The sequence below is a fragment of the Zalophus californianus genome, chromosome 9 (genome assembly GCF_009762305.2).
Source record: "Zalophus californianus isolate mZalCal1 chromosome 9, mZalCal1.pri.v2, whole genome shotgun sequence".
Taxonomy (NCBI): Eukaryota; Metazoa; Chordata; class Mammalia; order Carnivora; family Otariidae; genus Zalophus; species Zalophus californianus.
The window spans coordinates 36,508,950-36,523,713 of NC_045603.1; the positions used below are offsets into that span (position 1 = coordinate 36,508,950).

Below are 14,764 nucleotides of genomic sequence, written 5' to 3' on the forward strand. Positions count from 1 at the left end.
TCTGTAAGAGACTCACTTTAGACCCAAAGACAACTCCAGATTGAAAGTGAGGGGATGGAAAACCATTTACCATGTTAATGGACATCAAAAGAAAGCTGGGGTGGCAATCCTTATATCAGACAAATTCGATTTTAAACCAAAGACTATAATAAGAGATGAAGAAGAGCACTATATCATACTTAAAGGGTCCTATCCAACAAGAAGATCTAACAGTTGTAAATATCTATGCCCCTAACATGGGAGCAGTCAATAATATAAACCAATTAATAACAAAAGCAAAAAAACACATCAACAACAATACAATAATAGTGGGGGACTTTAACACCCCCCCTCACTGAAATGGACAGATCATCTAAGCAAAAGACCAACAAGGAAATACAGACTTTAAATGACACACTGGAACAAATGGACTTCACACATATTTTCAGAACATTCCATCCCAAAGTAACAGAACACACATTCTTCTCTAGTGCCCATGGAACATTCTCCAGAATAGATCGCATCTTAGGTCACAAATCAGGTCTCAACTGGTATCAAAAGATTGGGATAATTCCCTGCATATTTTCAGACCACAATGCTTTGAAATTAGAAGTCAATCACAAGAGGAAAGTCAGAAAGAACTCAAATACATGGAAGCTAAAGAGCATCCTACTAAAGAGTGAATGGGTCAACCAGGAAATTAAAGAAGAATTAAAAAAATTCATGGAAACTAATGAAAATGAAAACACAGCTGTTCAATATCTTGGGATGCAGCAAAGGCAGTACTAAGAGGAAAGTATATAGCAATACGAGCCTTCCTCAAGAAACAAGAAAGGTCTCAAATACATAACCTAACCCTACACCTAAAGGAGCTGGAGAAAGAACAGCAAATAAAGCCTAAACCCAGCAGGAGAAGAGAAAAAATAAAGATCAGAGCAGAAATCAATGAAATAGAAACCAAAAGAACAGGAGAACGGATCAACGAAACTAGGAGCTGGTTCTTTGAAAGAATTAACAATATTGATAAACCACTGACCAGACTTATAAAAAGAAAAGAAAATGACCCAAATAAATAAAATCATGAATGAAAGAGGAGAGATCACAACCAAAACCAAAGAAGACAAAAAAATTATAAGAACATATTATGAGCAACTATATGCCAGCAAATTAGATACTCTGGAAGAAATGGATGCATTCCTAGAGATGTATAAACTACCAAAACTGAACCAGGAAGAAATAGAAAACCTGAACAGACCTATAACCACTAAAGAAATTGAAGCAGTCATCAAAAATCTCCCAACAAATAAGAGCCCAGGGCCAGATGGCTTCCTAAGGGAAGTCTGCCAAACATTTAAAGAAGAATTAATACCTATTCTTCTGAAACTGATCCAAAAAATAGAAATGGAAGGAAAACTTCCAAACTCGTTTTATGAGACCACCATTACCTTGATGCCCAAACAAGACAAAGACCCCATCAAAAAGGAGAATTACAGACCAATATCCTTGATGAACATGGATGCAAAAATTCTCACCAAAATACTAGCCAATAGGTTCCAACAGTACATTAAAAGGATTATTCACCACGACCAAGTGGGATTTATCCCTGGGCTGCAAGGCTGGTTCAACACCTGCAAATCAATGTGATACAATACATTAATAAAAGAAAGAACAAGAACCATATGATCGTCTCAATAAATGCAGAAAAAGCATTTGACAAAGTACAGCATCCTTTCTTGATCAAAACTCTTCAGAGTATAGGGATAGAGGGTACATACCTCAATATCCTAAAAGCCATCTATGAAAAACCCACAGTGAATATCATTCTCAATGGGGAAAAACTGAAGGCTTACCCCCTAAGGTCAGGGACATGGCAGGGATGTCCACTATCACCACTGCTATTCAACATAGTATTAGAAGTCCTAGCCACAGCAATCAGACAACAAAAAGAAATCAAAGGCATCCAAATCGGCAAAGAAGTCAAACTCTCACTCTTTGCAGATGATATGATACTTTATGTGGAAAACCCAAAGACTCTACCCCAAAACTGCTAGAACTCATACAGGAATTCAGTGAAGTGGCAGGATATAAAATCAATGCACAGAAATCAGTGGCATTCCTATACACCAACAACAAGACAGAAGAAAGAGAAATTAAGGAGTTGATCCCATTTACAATTGCATCCAAAACCATAAGATACCTAGGAATAAATCTAACCAAAGAGGCTAAGAATCTGTACTCAGAAAACTGTAAAACACTCATGAAAGAAATTGAGGAAGACACAAAGAAATGGAAAAACGTTCCATGCTCATGGATTGGAAGAACAAATATTGTGAAGATGTCAATACTACCTAGAGCAATCGATACATTTAATGCAATCCCCATCAAAATACCATCCACTTTTTTCAAAGAAATGGAACAAATAATCTTAAAATTTGTATGGAACTAGAAAAGACCCCAAATAGCCAGAGGAATGTTGAAAAAGAAGAGCAAAGCTGGCGGCATCACAATTCCGGACTTCCAGCTCTATTACAAAGCTGTCATCATCAAGACAGTATGGTACTGGCACAGAAACAGAGACATAGATCAATGGAACAGAAGAGAGAGCCCAGAAATGGACCCTCAATTCTATGGTCAACTAATCCTCGACAAAGCAGGGAATGGAAAAAAATCAGTCTCTTCAACAAATGGTGTTGGGAAAATTGGACAGCCACATGCAGAAGAATGAAACTGGACCATCTTACACCACACACAAAAATAGACTCAAAATGGTTGAAAGACCTAAATGTGAGATAGGAGTCCATCAAAATCCTAAAGGAGAACACAGGCAGCAACCTCTTCCACCTCAGCCACAGCAACTTCTTCCTAAAAACATCGCCAAAGGCAAGGGAAGCAAGGGCAAAAATGAACTATTGGGACTTCATCAAGATAAAAAGCTTTTGCACAGCAAAAGAAACAGTCAACAAAACCAAAAGACAACTGACAGAATGGGAGAAGATATTTGCAAATGACATAGCAGATAAAGGACTAGTATCCAAAATCTATAAAGAACTTATCAAACTCAATACCCAAAGAACAAATAATCCAATCAAGAATTGAGCAGAAGACATGAACGGACATTTTTCCAAAGAAGACATCCAAAAGGCCAACAGACACATGAAAAAGTGCTCAACATCGCTTGGCATCAGGGAAATCCAAATCAAAACCTCAACGAGATACCACCTCACACCAGTCAAAATTGGTAAAATTAACAAGTCAGGAAATGACAGATGTTGACGGGGATGCAGAGAGAGGCGAACCCTCGTAGACTGTTGGTGGGAATGAAAGCTGGTGCAGCCACTCTGGAAAACAGTATGGAGGTTCCTCAAAAAGTTGAAATAGAGCTACCCTATGACCCAGCAATCGCACTACTGGGTATTTACCCCAAAGATACAAATGTAGGGATCTGAAGGGGTACATGCACCCTGATGTTTATAGCAGCAATGTCCACAATATCCAAACTATGGAAGGAACCAAGATGTCCATCGACAGATGAATGGATAAAGAAGATGTGGTATATATATATATATATATAGGAATATTATGCATTATAATATTATTATTGCCATTTGCAATGACGTGGATGGAACTAGAAGGTATTATGCTGAGCGAAATAAGTCAGTCAGAGAAAGACATGTATCATATGACCTCACTGATACGAGGAATTCTTAATCTCAGGAAACAAACTGAGGGTTGCTGGAGTGGTGGGGGGTGGGAGGGCTGGGGTGGCTGGGTGATAGACGCTGGGGAGGGTATGTGCTATGGTGAGCATTGTGAATTGTGTAAGACTGTTGAATCACAGACCTGTACCTCTGAAACAAATAATACATTATATGTTAAGGAAAAAAAAAGAAGATAGTAGGAAGGGAGAAATGAAGGGGGGGAAACTGGTGGGGAAGACGAACCATGAGACTACGGACTCTGAGAAACAAACTGAGGGTTCTAGAGGGGAGGAGGGTGGGGGGATGGGTTAGCCTGGTGATGGGTATTAAAGAGGGCACGTACTGCATGGAGCACTGGGTGTTATATGCAAACAATGAATCATGGAACACTACATCAAAAACTAATGATGTAATGTATGGTGATTAACATAACACAATAAAATAAAATAAAATAAAATAAAATAAAATAAATAAAAAAGAAATTTAAAGGTAAAAATCACTATGTTTGGACTCTGATCTTAACTCCAATTTGAAAGTCAGTGGAGTGGATACTATCCTCAGATGAATATTCTGCCACCTCAGGGTCATGGGGTCTAATATCCTCGGGGCCAATTAGAAACCTCACTGAAAGAGGAACACTGCCTTCTCAAACTCAGTTCCTTTTTCTACTTTGAATAACACCGTGGAAACAGATCCTTTTTATCATAGGAAAACTTCATCATAAGCTGTGATGGTAACTGGTAGTTGCAGGGCAAGGAAACCATCTTGTGTGGTGGGGATTGCATTCAGCCAGAGAGGGCATGCCCCATTGAAAAAGGGCCCGCTTTTCATCTCTAGCTTATTATTATTTTTTAAAGATTTTATTTATTTATTTATTTGACAGAGAGAGACATAGTGAGAGCAGGAACACAAGCGGGGGGGTGGGAGAGGAAGAAGCAGGCTTCCTGCAGAGCAGGGAGCCTGATGTGGGACTCGATCGCAGGACCCTGGAATCAAGACCTGAGCTGAAGGCAGACGCTCAACGACTGAGCCACCCAATCTCTAGCTTATTATTGACATGTAGACATGAGGGCAATTCAAATTTTTATAGTGTAATTTCCCACTATTTGAAAGTTCAACAATTAACCCAAATATTAAAAACAAATAAAACCCACTGTCCGGGCCAAACAAAATAAGACTTCAAACCACAAGTGTGTGACCCATACTTAAGCAATTTTCCCTTTAGGCTAAATCATCTTAATTCCAAACTTTTCCAAATGGATCTCTAGATCCAGACCTTTAATGAGAATCATGGCTGTACCCTTGAACTGTGTCAAGCTTTGCAGTCATCTGTAGTTGATAGGAGTTACAAATTTAACTTTTAGAAGTTGAAGTCCTACCTGGCAGATAGTTATGCTATGTGCAAGCCTAATGCCCTCCTCATGCACGTCCTGAGAAATGTCTGCTTTATATTATAGTAGGCAATCTCTACCCAGACCGGCACCATTGATAAGTGTTTTTCCTTAATGGAAAAGTGTATTTTCATAGCTTTTCTAGGAATATCTTGATGTCTTTTAATGGAACCATAATCCATTCCCTTATTTAATCTTCAATCACACAATACTTATTTCACTGAATATAATGGCTTATGCACATTCTCTAATGGCCCCTAAATAAAAGACTTTTTTTTAAATTTGAAAGTGCTTCAGAGTATATATACAATGAGGAAAAGAACAGAACAGAAAAATTCCAGTTATTTAGTTGAAGTGAAAAAAAATAATGTTCAGAGTACTGAAACTTGAGTGATAAATCACTGTAATAAAATAATTAAAAAAGATTTGTCATTCTGACAATCTGAAATAGTATTTAAATTGTTCAGACATTTTACTAAAAATCTACTTAAAGAACTTTCAGATCCTATAGGAAACAGTTTTTTATAAAACAATATTTTAAAATATTTTACATGAGAATCTATTCAGAAAATGTCTTAAATGGAATTTGAAAATCAATCAAAATTTATTGCTCAAATTTGACTTTTATGTGTTCTGGTTGGAGTTCATGGACTCTGCACAAAGTAAGCATTATTTTGAATATTTCAAATATTTTCAGTTAGTTTAATATATAGTGTCATAAATAAAGGACAAGTTGTTTTCAGAGGCCTGCCTAGGAGTTTGGAGTGTGAAAAACATGGCACTTTGGCACTCAAAAAAATTCTCAAATGAAAATTAAATAATTATATAGAAGGACAAATGGGACGCTGAATTCTTAAATGTGGAACTTTATGAAACATCAATTAAAACAAAATCACAAAACCCTAAAAACAATGTGGTATCCTGGATTTGCTCATACAACAGAAAAAAGACATTTGTGGAAAACTGTTAAAATATGAATAAAGCCTGGAGTTAATAGTAATGTACCAATTCTTGGTTTTGACAAATGCACCATAGGACTGTAAGATGTTAACACTAGAGGAAACTGGGTGATAGGTATATGGGAATTCTATTTTTGGAACTTTTTTGTAAATCTAAAATTATTCCAAAATAAAGAATGTCATTTAAAAAATCAAAGGACAATCGATGTATTGACCTGTGCCCTTAAAGCGTCCAACAGAATAGAGTAGGCTGACAAAATTCACATGCAGCTAAGTGCCATTTGTGTATGTATGTGTGGGTGGTGTGTATATATGAAGTGGTTAGGTGGGAGATGTGTGAAAACAGTTAACACACGTCAATCTTTTCCTTTGAGCCCTGCTGCTCAAAGTTTAAAAGGACATAAATGAGGGTGGAAAGTGAGTTCCTAAACATTTTATTCATAAAAGAAATATTAATAAAATATATTAGTAAATAAAAAATATATTTAAACTTTAGAAATTTGTCACCGTGTCACAAAAGATAGGTCATCATAACTGGACAACTTTCAAATTTTGCTTTTTTCTGTGCGCTTTTGATTTTTTAAAACAGTTTTGTGTCTTTTTGTGGTATCTTCAAATATATACTCATGGAAATGATTATGCTCTGTTTTCAAATTCTATAAAGCACAACTTTATACTCACTTCTGTCCCCTCACCAGAAAGACTACATTGTGATAGGTTTCTCTTTTGCTGTATGGAACAGAGACATTAATGAGGTTGATGAAACACGTCAGCATGCTGAATTTAATAGGTCTGCTTTCAGGCAGGATATAGTAGGTCATGGCAAGCCAACACATTCACAGCAAAACCAAAAAAGGTAAGAACTACAAAACACATATTTTTAATGATATCAGAGAGTAAGGAAATAGCATAAACAAAAATTCCAGAGAAAGGAGAACCACGTTCTGAAATAGGCGGGCAATTGTTGGCCATCATTTTGCTTAGGGTTTAAGAATTAATCTTGACTGAGGCAGAGAGCTTCCACTGGGGAAAAAGAGATCCCAGCAGATCTTTTAGCCTTCTTCTGGGCTACAGGAATCAAAAGGAAACGTGAAGGGTCTCAGTGATAGATGATAATGGCGGGACATCTGAAACGCAAGTAGAGTCTGAACTTGTGCCAGATGACATTTTGACATGGTTGAGATCTCAAGAATCAGGATTAGGACACACGGATCCAACTGACACAGGTTCTGTACAGAAACAAAGGGTGGAGTAGATTCAAGGCACCAATTACTCCTACCTCCCCACCTGCTGTGATCGCGGCAGCCAACTGTGTCCCCTTTCCACCTCAGTACAAGCACCAATTCCTGCGTCAAAGGTTCCAGCGAATGGAAACCGCCAAAGGAGCAACCTCAGGTTCAGCAGTGATGGTACTGTGTGAGTGAAGAGGGCGAGGCTCCTTCCTGGAGACCAAAGGAATCTCAGACGGAAGCAGCCCAGGGTGAGCTCATCCATAGATCGACCACTGGATGCTCTGAAGTCGTCCCATGCTCCATGAGGAAAATGTATGCCGGCTGTCAGGATGACTCCACCTCAGATGACACTAAGACCTGATTCCTGTGTGGGGCCTTCAAACTTCTGGATTAAGTAGGTGTAACATTTTTTCTCTCTCTCAGTAAAGATGAATTCAGGATCTGCCTCGAGGGAGCCAGCATCTTTAATTTATACCCAGAGTTGCATTAAAGAGTAACAGCAGCAGCTCGGTGCTGAAAACTGTGCAAAGGTAATAGAAGACCCGAGCTCAGCTAGTGATTCAAAAGTGGAATCATTTCTTGATGGGTTCAGTCACTGTTTTTTGTTTTTTAATTGGTTTTTAAACTCCACTATTCTTGGCTTTATTCCAACATGCATTGTTCTAAGAAGCCATGGAGGGAATGTCAAATTCTAGCTTCTTGGTGCACTTCACTTGCCACCAGAAAAGAACTTAAACCTGAATCAGCAGAAAGATTTGTTCCTGGGCTTGTTAATTATAGCGAAATTGAAGAATTAAAATGCAATGTCATGACCTCAGAAAGTATTTCATTCCCTTTATTTCATCCTCATCTCAATGTATAACCAGCCATATTTCAGTCTGGGGTTTATTTATTGCAACAAAGCAGGTATGTGGCACATGATGTAATCTCTAAACCACTTCAGCTTGGCCTATTTGTCAGTCGAGGCGTGTGCTCAATTTAGAATGGCTTCTGCTCATTCAGATCTCTCTCACATGCTCGGTGGTTAAAGAGTTAGATTTATATAAAGTTCTTGACACCGCAATAAAAAAGGCCACATTTATATGAACTGCAAAGTGCAATAAAAGCTCAGAAAACCAAATAAAATCTTGAGGAACACTGCCAATATATGGGAAGACAGTATAGCATCTATTTTTATTTTAATTTGCTTTGCTGATTTGTATACTGAGTTCTCATAAATGGAAAAATTGGTATGTTAAAAAAAACTGTTAAAGTAACATCGCATTGTTTTGTTTAATGAAGGGCTCAATTTGAATTTTGATTACAAACAATAGGAAATTGGGGCCACTTTAGGAGTTAATTAGTCACAAGTTTTTCTGGTCACAAGGAAGCATTTAATTTATACACTTTTATTCTTATAAAAGGCTCTAATAGAGGAAAATAAAACACCAAACATCAATAAACGTTATTTTAGCAAATATAATTTTTAGACGTACTATTAATTCCCATATATAAAACAGATGGCATATAGGAATATCATATATTTAAACACAAATCCATTTAGAAATACTAGCTAGATCTTTTATAGCATCTTTCTCACATGGGTCAACTACAAAGACTGTAAGAAACAGTACTTGCCATATATTACAGATTAATATTAGTTGCAGATAATTTATAATTTTTAGAATCAAGTCAATCTTTCACACAAGTTTAGGTTCCTCTGTTACTTCCTTTCATAACATCCTGTTCATCCTTTCATTTTATTTGTTAAATTATAATAATTGATGAATCGTGCAATTTTTGTTAAAGTGCTTTTCCTGTTATGTTCTGAACTCCATAAGGTCTGGGACTATGTTTTCTTGTTCACTACACTTTGCTTAATATGTTGCCCAGTGCTTAAAACATAGATGTACTCAATAAAGGTGTGCTTAATGAATCAAGGACTGAAAGATCTGCACCACGGGTGGGCAAACTATGGCTCAAATCCAGCCTGTTGCCTGCTTTCTACAGCCATCAAGTTAAGAATGCTTACTTTTTTCTTCTGTCTTTAAGTGGATCTATTTTTCAAATGGTTACTTAAGTACCTAAATAGCAGCCTCAGTTTTGCTCATTGGCCCATAAATTCTAAAATATTTACTATTTGGCCCTTCAAGAAAAATGTTTCCTGACCCTGATTTAGACCACCCCTGTCCAAAAGAACTAAGACAATGATGGAAATATTACATATCTGTGCTCTCCAACAGGATAGCCACAAACCACATATGGCTATTGACCACATGAAATTTGTCCAGTGTGACCGAGAAACACAACTTTTCATTTTAAATAATTTAAATAAGCCCATGTGGCTAGAAGCTAGTGTATTAGCAGCAGATCTAGATATACAAAAGAAGAGATATCATGTAAACACAGTAAACACTTACTGGGAGATCAAACATATCTTTGGAAAAAATGAAAAATATTTGAAGTTAGTTTGGCCTTTCTGGCAAAAAATTGAATAAAAAAATAAAATAAATTATCATCAGTTCATTAAAACAACTAACATTATGACAGTACAAGACCCAAAGGTAAAGATTAATTCATTTAATTTGGCAGTTACACAGAAACTCATTTAAAATAAGTGCTGGTTGGTTCTTCACTTACTATGAATGAAAAAAAATTATTTTGGATAAGGCAGATAATGTTACTGTTCTATTAACAAGTAAATGAAGGACATTGCTTTTATGAAGATTTTGAAGTTTCTCTTTGCTTTATTGAAAGACACATCACTCACAAAGAAATTCTTGAAATACATAGAATGCTATTAAAGCAAAATGTTCTCTAGCACAGTAGGAAAACATTAGAGCACATAAACAAGTAAAAACAGTAATATAATCCAACAGTATCCTCAAACAGCATTGAAATAGGTATTAAAGTGGCCTGAGAAGTAAAGATTCAAATTGCAAAAAGTGAAGTTTAAATACCCACATTCATATGTGATTTCAAGTCTTTAAGTTGAGAAGCGATTATAAGGAAATCTGAAATATGTGCTATTTAGGATTGAAATTGTTTGCTGTTATTTATAACACTTAAAGTAAGTTCAAAAATTTAAAAATTGGAGTATATTTCCTTTTCTTGCTTATACCATTTCTTACATGTCTATGTATGAAATAATATCTCCCTGAGTAAAACTACTTTGGCTGCTGCCTTTTATTTCAAATGATTTTATCATTAGGGAAAAATTTGAAATCATGGTGGACAAATAATCCCTTAATGCTTTTCCTGGCTAGCAAGTAATTTGTTAAAGCAATCCAATTTCCAAATAGCGTATAAACTCAATAAGACACTGAGCCAATGCATCTGTTCCTCTCTGTAGAGTATGCACAAATGCCTTTCATTTTGGGGGAAAATCCTAAGACTGAATTCTCTGAAAGGACAATTTAGCTCTAGTAACAAAATATCATTTATAATGTCTCTCTGATAAAACTAGAATTTTTTAAAAAGTCAAGTTTTATTCAGATACAATTATTTATATGTAGCAATATTCACCCTTTTTAAGTGTACTGTTTAATGAATTTGACAAACATACAAATCGTGCATTCACCACCCAAATTAACATATGGGACATTTTCATCACCCCAGAAAGTTCCCGTATGCCCCTTTGTAGATGATCCCTTTCTTTACACACAGCCCACTGGCAACCAGTGACCGATCTGTTTTCTGTTTCTACGGTTTTGACTTTTCTAGAATGTCATACAAATGGAATCATACAGAATGTAATCTGTTGTGTCTGTCTTATTTCACTTAGCCACTTAGCATAATGCTTTTGAAATTCATCCATGTTGTTACATGTACATGTAGTCCATTGCTTGTTGTTGAGAAGTATTCCATCATATGAATATATCATAATAATTTTATCCATTTCGCTTGTGATAGACTTTCAGCTACAGGAATAAAGCAACTATTAACATTTGCTGTGTGGACATATGTTTTCATTTCTCTTGGGTAAATATCTATGAGTGGAATTGTTGGGTCATATGGTAAGTATATGTTTAACTTTATAAAAAATCTGCCAAACTGTTCTCCAAAATAACTGTACTATTTGCATTTGCCTGAGCAATCTTCAGAGCTCTCTTTGTTTTATGTGGGCTCTAGCAATATTATCAATCCTTCTAATTTTAGTCATTTGAAAGGTTGTGTAGTGGTATCTCCCTGCCTCCTTGTGCTTTTAATTCATATTTTCTTGATGATTAATGATGAATATTTTTACACATGTTCATTGCCATTTGTATATCTTCCTTGGCGAAATATTTGTTCAAATCTTTTGCTTTTCTTTTTACTGAGGTTTTTTTTTTTTTTTTTTGTCTATTTTTGTATTCTACATACAAGCTCTTTATCAGGTAGGAGCTTTGCTAATTTTTTTTTCTTTTACCAATCTGTGGACTGTCTTTTCATTTTCTTAACAGGGCATTTCATTTTCTTTTGAAGGGCAGACATTTTAAATTTGATGAAGTCCAGTCTGTGAAATCTTCACTTATGGTTCATGTTTTTGGTGCCTAAGAAATCTTTCCTTAACCAAAGGTCACAAATATTTTTTCCTATGTTGTCTTCTAGCAGTTTTTTACATTCAGGTCAAAGATCCATTTCAAGTACCCTGTATGTGATATGTGGTCAAAGTTAAGCTTTTTTGGTTTTTCATTTTGATATGCAGTTGTTTGCAAAACTTGTTGAAAAAAGTATTTAAACCCACTGAATTGCTTTGGCAGCTTTGTCAAAAGCCAACTGAATGAACAGGTGTGGGCTGATTTCTGAGCTCACTAGTCTGTGCCATTCATCTATATAATTATCTTTAAACAAATACCACCCTGCTGTTATTACTGAAGTTTTCTAGTAAGTATTGTAGACTGTTATATTTTATATATATAAAGTGGATATTGTTATCCTTCAGAAACCTAAGTACCTCTGAAACAGTTGTTCACTATAGAGTGTAAGTGGAGACCTCATTGATTTAAGAAGATACCATTCCTCCAAAGATGAAAGAATTGCTATTCTTGGTAGTTACTTTAGGTGTTCTGTTTCCCTGTGTTTCACAGACAGGGGGTTGACTGAGCCCAGAGGATCCACAGATAGAATTCAGGGCATCCGTGATCTTGGAGCTTGGAGAAAATATTCTTCTTTATTCTCACTAATTGCTAATAGTAATTTAGGGTTTCCTTCAGTTCTAAAGGTGGACAACAAACCTCAGCAGTACTGGCAGTACTTGCAACTTTTGCCAATAGAAGGTACAGATATTTCTGTGTCACATTACAGTTATGGCCGGAATCTTCAAATATTGTTGACATTTATTGTTACTTAAAAATTAGAGTTTTAGAACTGCTACATGATCTTTTTATTCAATGAGTTAATAAACACACACATACTACTAAATTATAACTTTAAAAAAATTTTTTAGTAACGATCTCAATATGATTGGTTTCCTTTGTCATATTATGTATTTCACTTTGTATTTAAAAGAAAATGTTTGAGAAGAGGCCCAAAGACATTTCCAGATGGCCAAAGGGGTCCATGGCACAGAAATGGTTTAGATTTGCCCTCTGTATTCCCATTTCACAGACCTACTACTTAGGCTGTCTTGCAATAAAAGCGTCTTTACTACTTCAGTTTAGAATATTGCACTATTACCAGCTCTGCATTATTTCATCTTATACTATACATAATCATAATATATTGTATATTATTTCATCTTATTAAGAAAGTTTCAATAAACCTTCATTAAACATGTGAGATTAGACAATGCTACAGGTCAGAATCTGGAGATTCAAAGGTGTATCACATGGTTCTTGCCTTTGAGGAACTTAGGTTCCACTAGGCAGATAAGGAAGTAGGCATGCAATTTACAGTCTATGTGCCCTAATAAGCATACATGGGAGTGACCAAGATGATGTTCTTACCCTTCACTTGGGTGGTGGTGGAGCTATGGGCAGAATATCAGCAAATGCTTCCCACAGGAATTGACACATATGAGGACACCTGGAGAATAAGAAAGCAATAACTAGGATGGGAAGAGACTATGTCAGACAGAGGAAACATGAGCAAGCATCCAACTTAAATCTGCCTGGAGCCCTGGGGCAGAAGAATGGCCAAGGGAGGAATTATGCATTGCTTATCCCCAACTCCCCTAGGAAATGTCAAGGAAGACAATCATTCTCACAATGCAGAAGCTGAAACAGCTTCCCCCGCTTTTTTTTTTTTTTAAGATTTTATTTATTTGACAGAGAGAGACACAGCGAGAGAGGAAACACAAGCAGAGGGAGTGGGAGAGGGAAAGAAGCAGGCCTCCCGCCGAGCAGGGAGCCCGATGCAGGGCTCGATCCCAGGACCCTGGGATCATGACCTGAGAGGAAGGCAGATGCTTAACGACTGAGCCACCCAGGTGCCCCCAGTTTCCCACTCTTGATTAGAATATTCAGTATTAAATATTAAAATATTGCATTTTACCAGGCAAAAGTTCTTTTTCCCAGGTCCTTTCCCCAGAAGCTGTTATAGTGCTGAGCCCTTGCCCAATGAAGCCCTTCTTGCAAGGGCCCCTCCCTATTTCTTGTGCCTTCTTCAGGGTGCCCTTCCCAGGCTCTCTTAGTGTGTCTCCTAGGCTGTAGCCAGTCTCCTTCACTCCTAGACTGGTGGGTGGCACATGATCATGCACTTAGACAGGGTGGGCAAAGGGTAGGGACACCCAAATACAGACTCATAGCCCCCATCTCTCCTTTAGCACGTTAGTCCCAGAGGACCCAGGGTAGAGCAGCAAGATCCTCTCCCATCCTGGATTGAATGAGTCATTTATTACATCCAAAATAGAGACTGTTACTAAGAAACATTCCTATTTAAACTGTCCTCAAGCCGGGCAGCAGCAGGGGCTGCTCAGCTAATTAGGGACTAATGGACTCTTTAGCAATGTTATCAGCTGTGACAGAGTCTTTCCTGCCTGTGTCTGCCAGGGTACTGGGACCATTCTCTGTGATGGGCTCCATTTTCACTTTGTTTATTAGGATCTAAATGGAGCAAATTCCAGCCTCATATCCCTGATATCTTGTGAAGATAGGAGTGTAGATGTAAAATCTTTATATTTTTGAGGGTTTCTGTTTAGTCCGGGAAACTGTTTCATCTTGCTCAGTGATCCTTTGGGGGAAACAGACGGTCTACCTTTTAGAGGTGTCTGCTTACAATTACTGAGGCGACATTACACTTGCTGAGGAAGAGGATGGTCCCTTTCTTTCTCTTGTGTAGGACAGGATTTTTTGTTTTTGTTAGGCATTTTTAATTATGACCATAAAATTTTGTGACTTCACTTACCTGGCATTATTCTTTTCTCTCAGAGGAAGGGCTAGTTTTTTCCCATGGAGGATCAGTGTATTCATTTCCTCCCTTTTCTCCACAGCATGTTCTGAACGTGTTCAGTGCTAGGCACAGGACAAACAGTAAAAATGATATGTTTTCTGCCCCTCCAGGATGGACGGAGGAATACAAACATTTTAAAAGTAAGCGCAATGAAG

The 14,764-nt window shown here is 37.0% G+C and overlaps 1 protein-coding gene across 5 annotated transcripts in view; it reads right to left on the minus strand.

Moving 5' to 3' along the window:
- Positions 1 to 6,890: 6,890 nt before the first annotated feature.
- METTL25 (methyltransferase like 25) overlaps positions 6,891 to 14,764 on the minus strand; it is a 132,800-nt gene continuing 124,926 nt past the window's right edge. For 3 of the 5 annotated variants that reach the window (XR_003519734.2, XR_003519731.2, XR_003519730.2), the window contains 2 exons: positions 14,565 to 14,671; positions 6,891 to 13,244 (listed from right to left, as the gene is read on the minus strand). The gene's annotated coding sequence lies outside the window, so the exon portion shown is untranslated. The remainder of the gene's footprint in view (positions 13,245 to 14,564; positions 14,672 to 14,764) is intronic. The other 2 variants (XR_003519733.2, XR_003519732.2) reach the window with 2 other exon arrangements.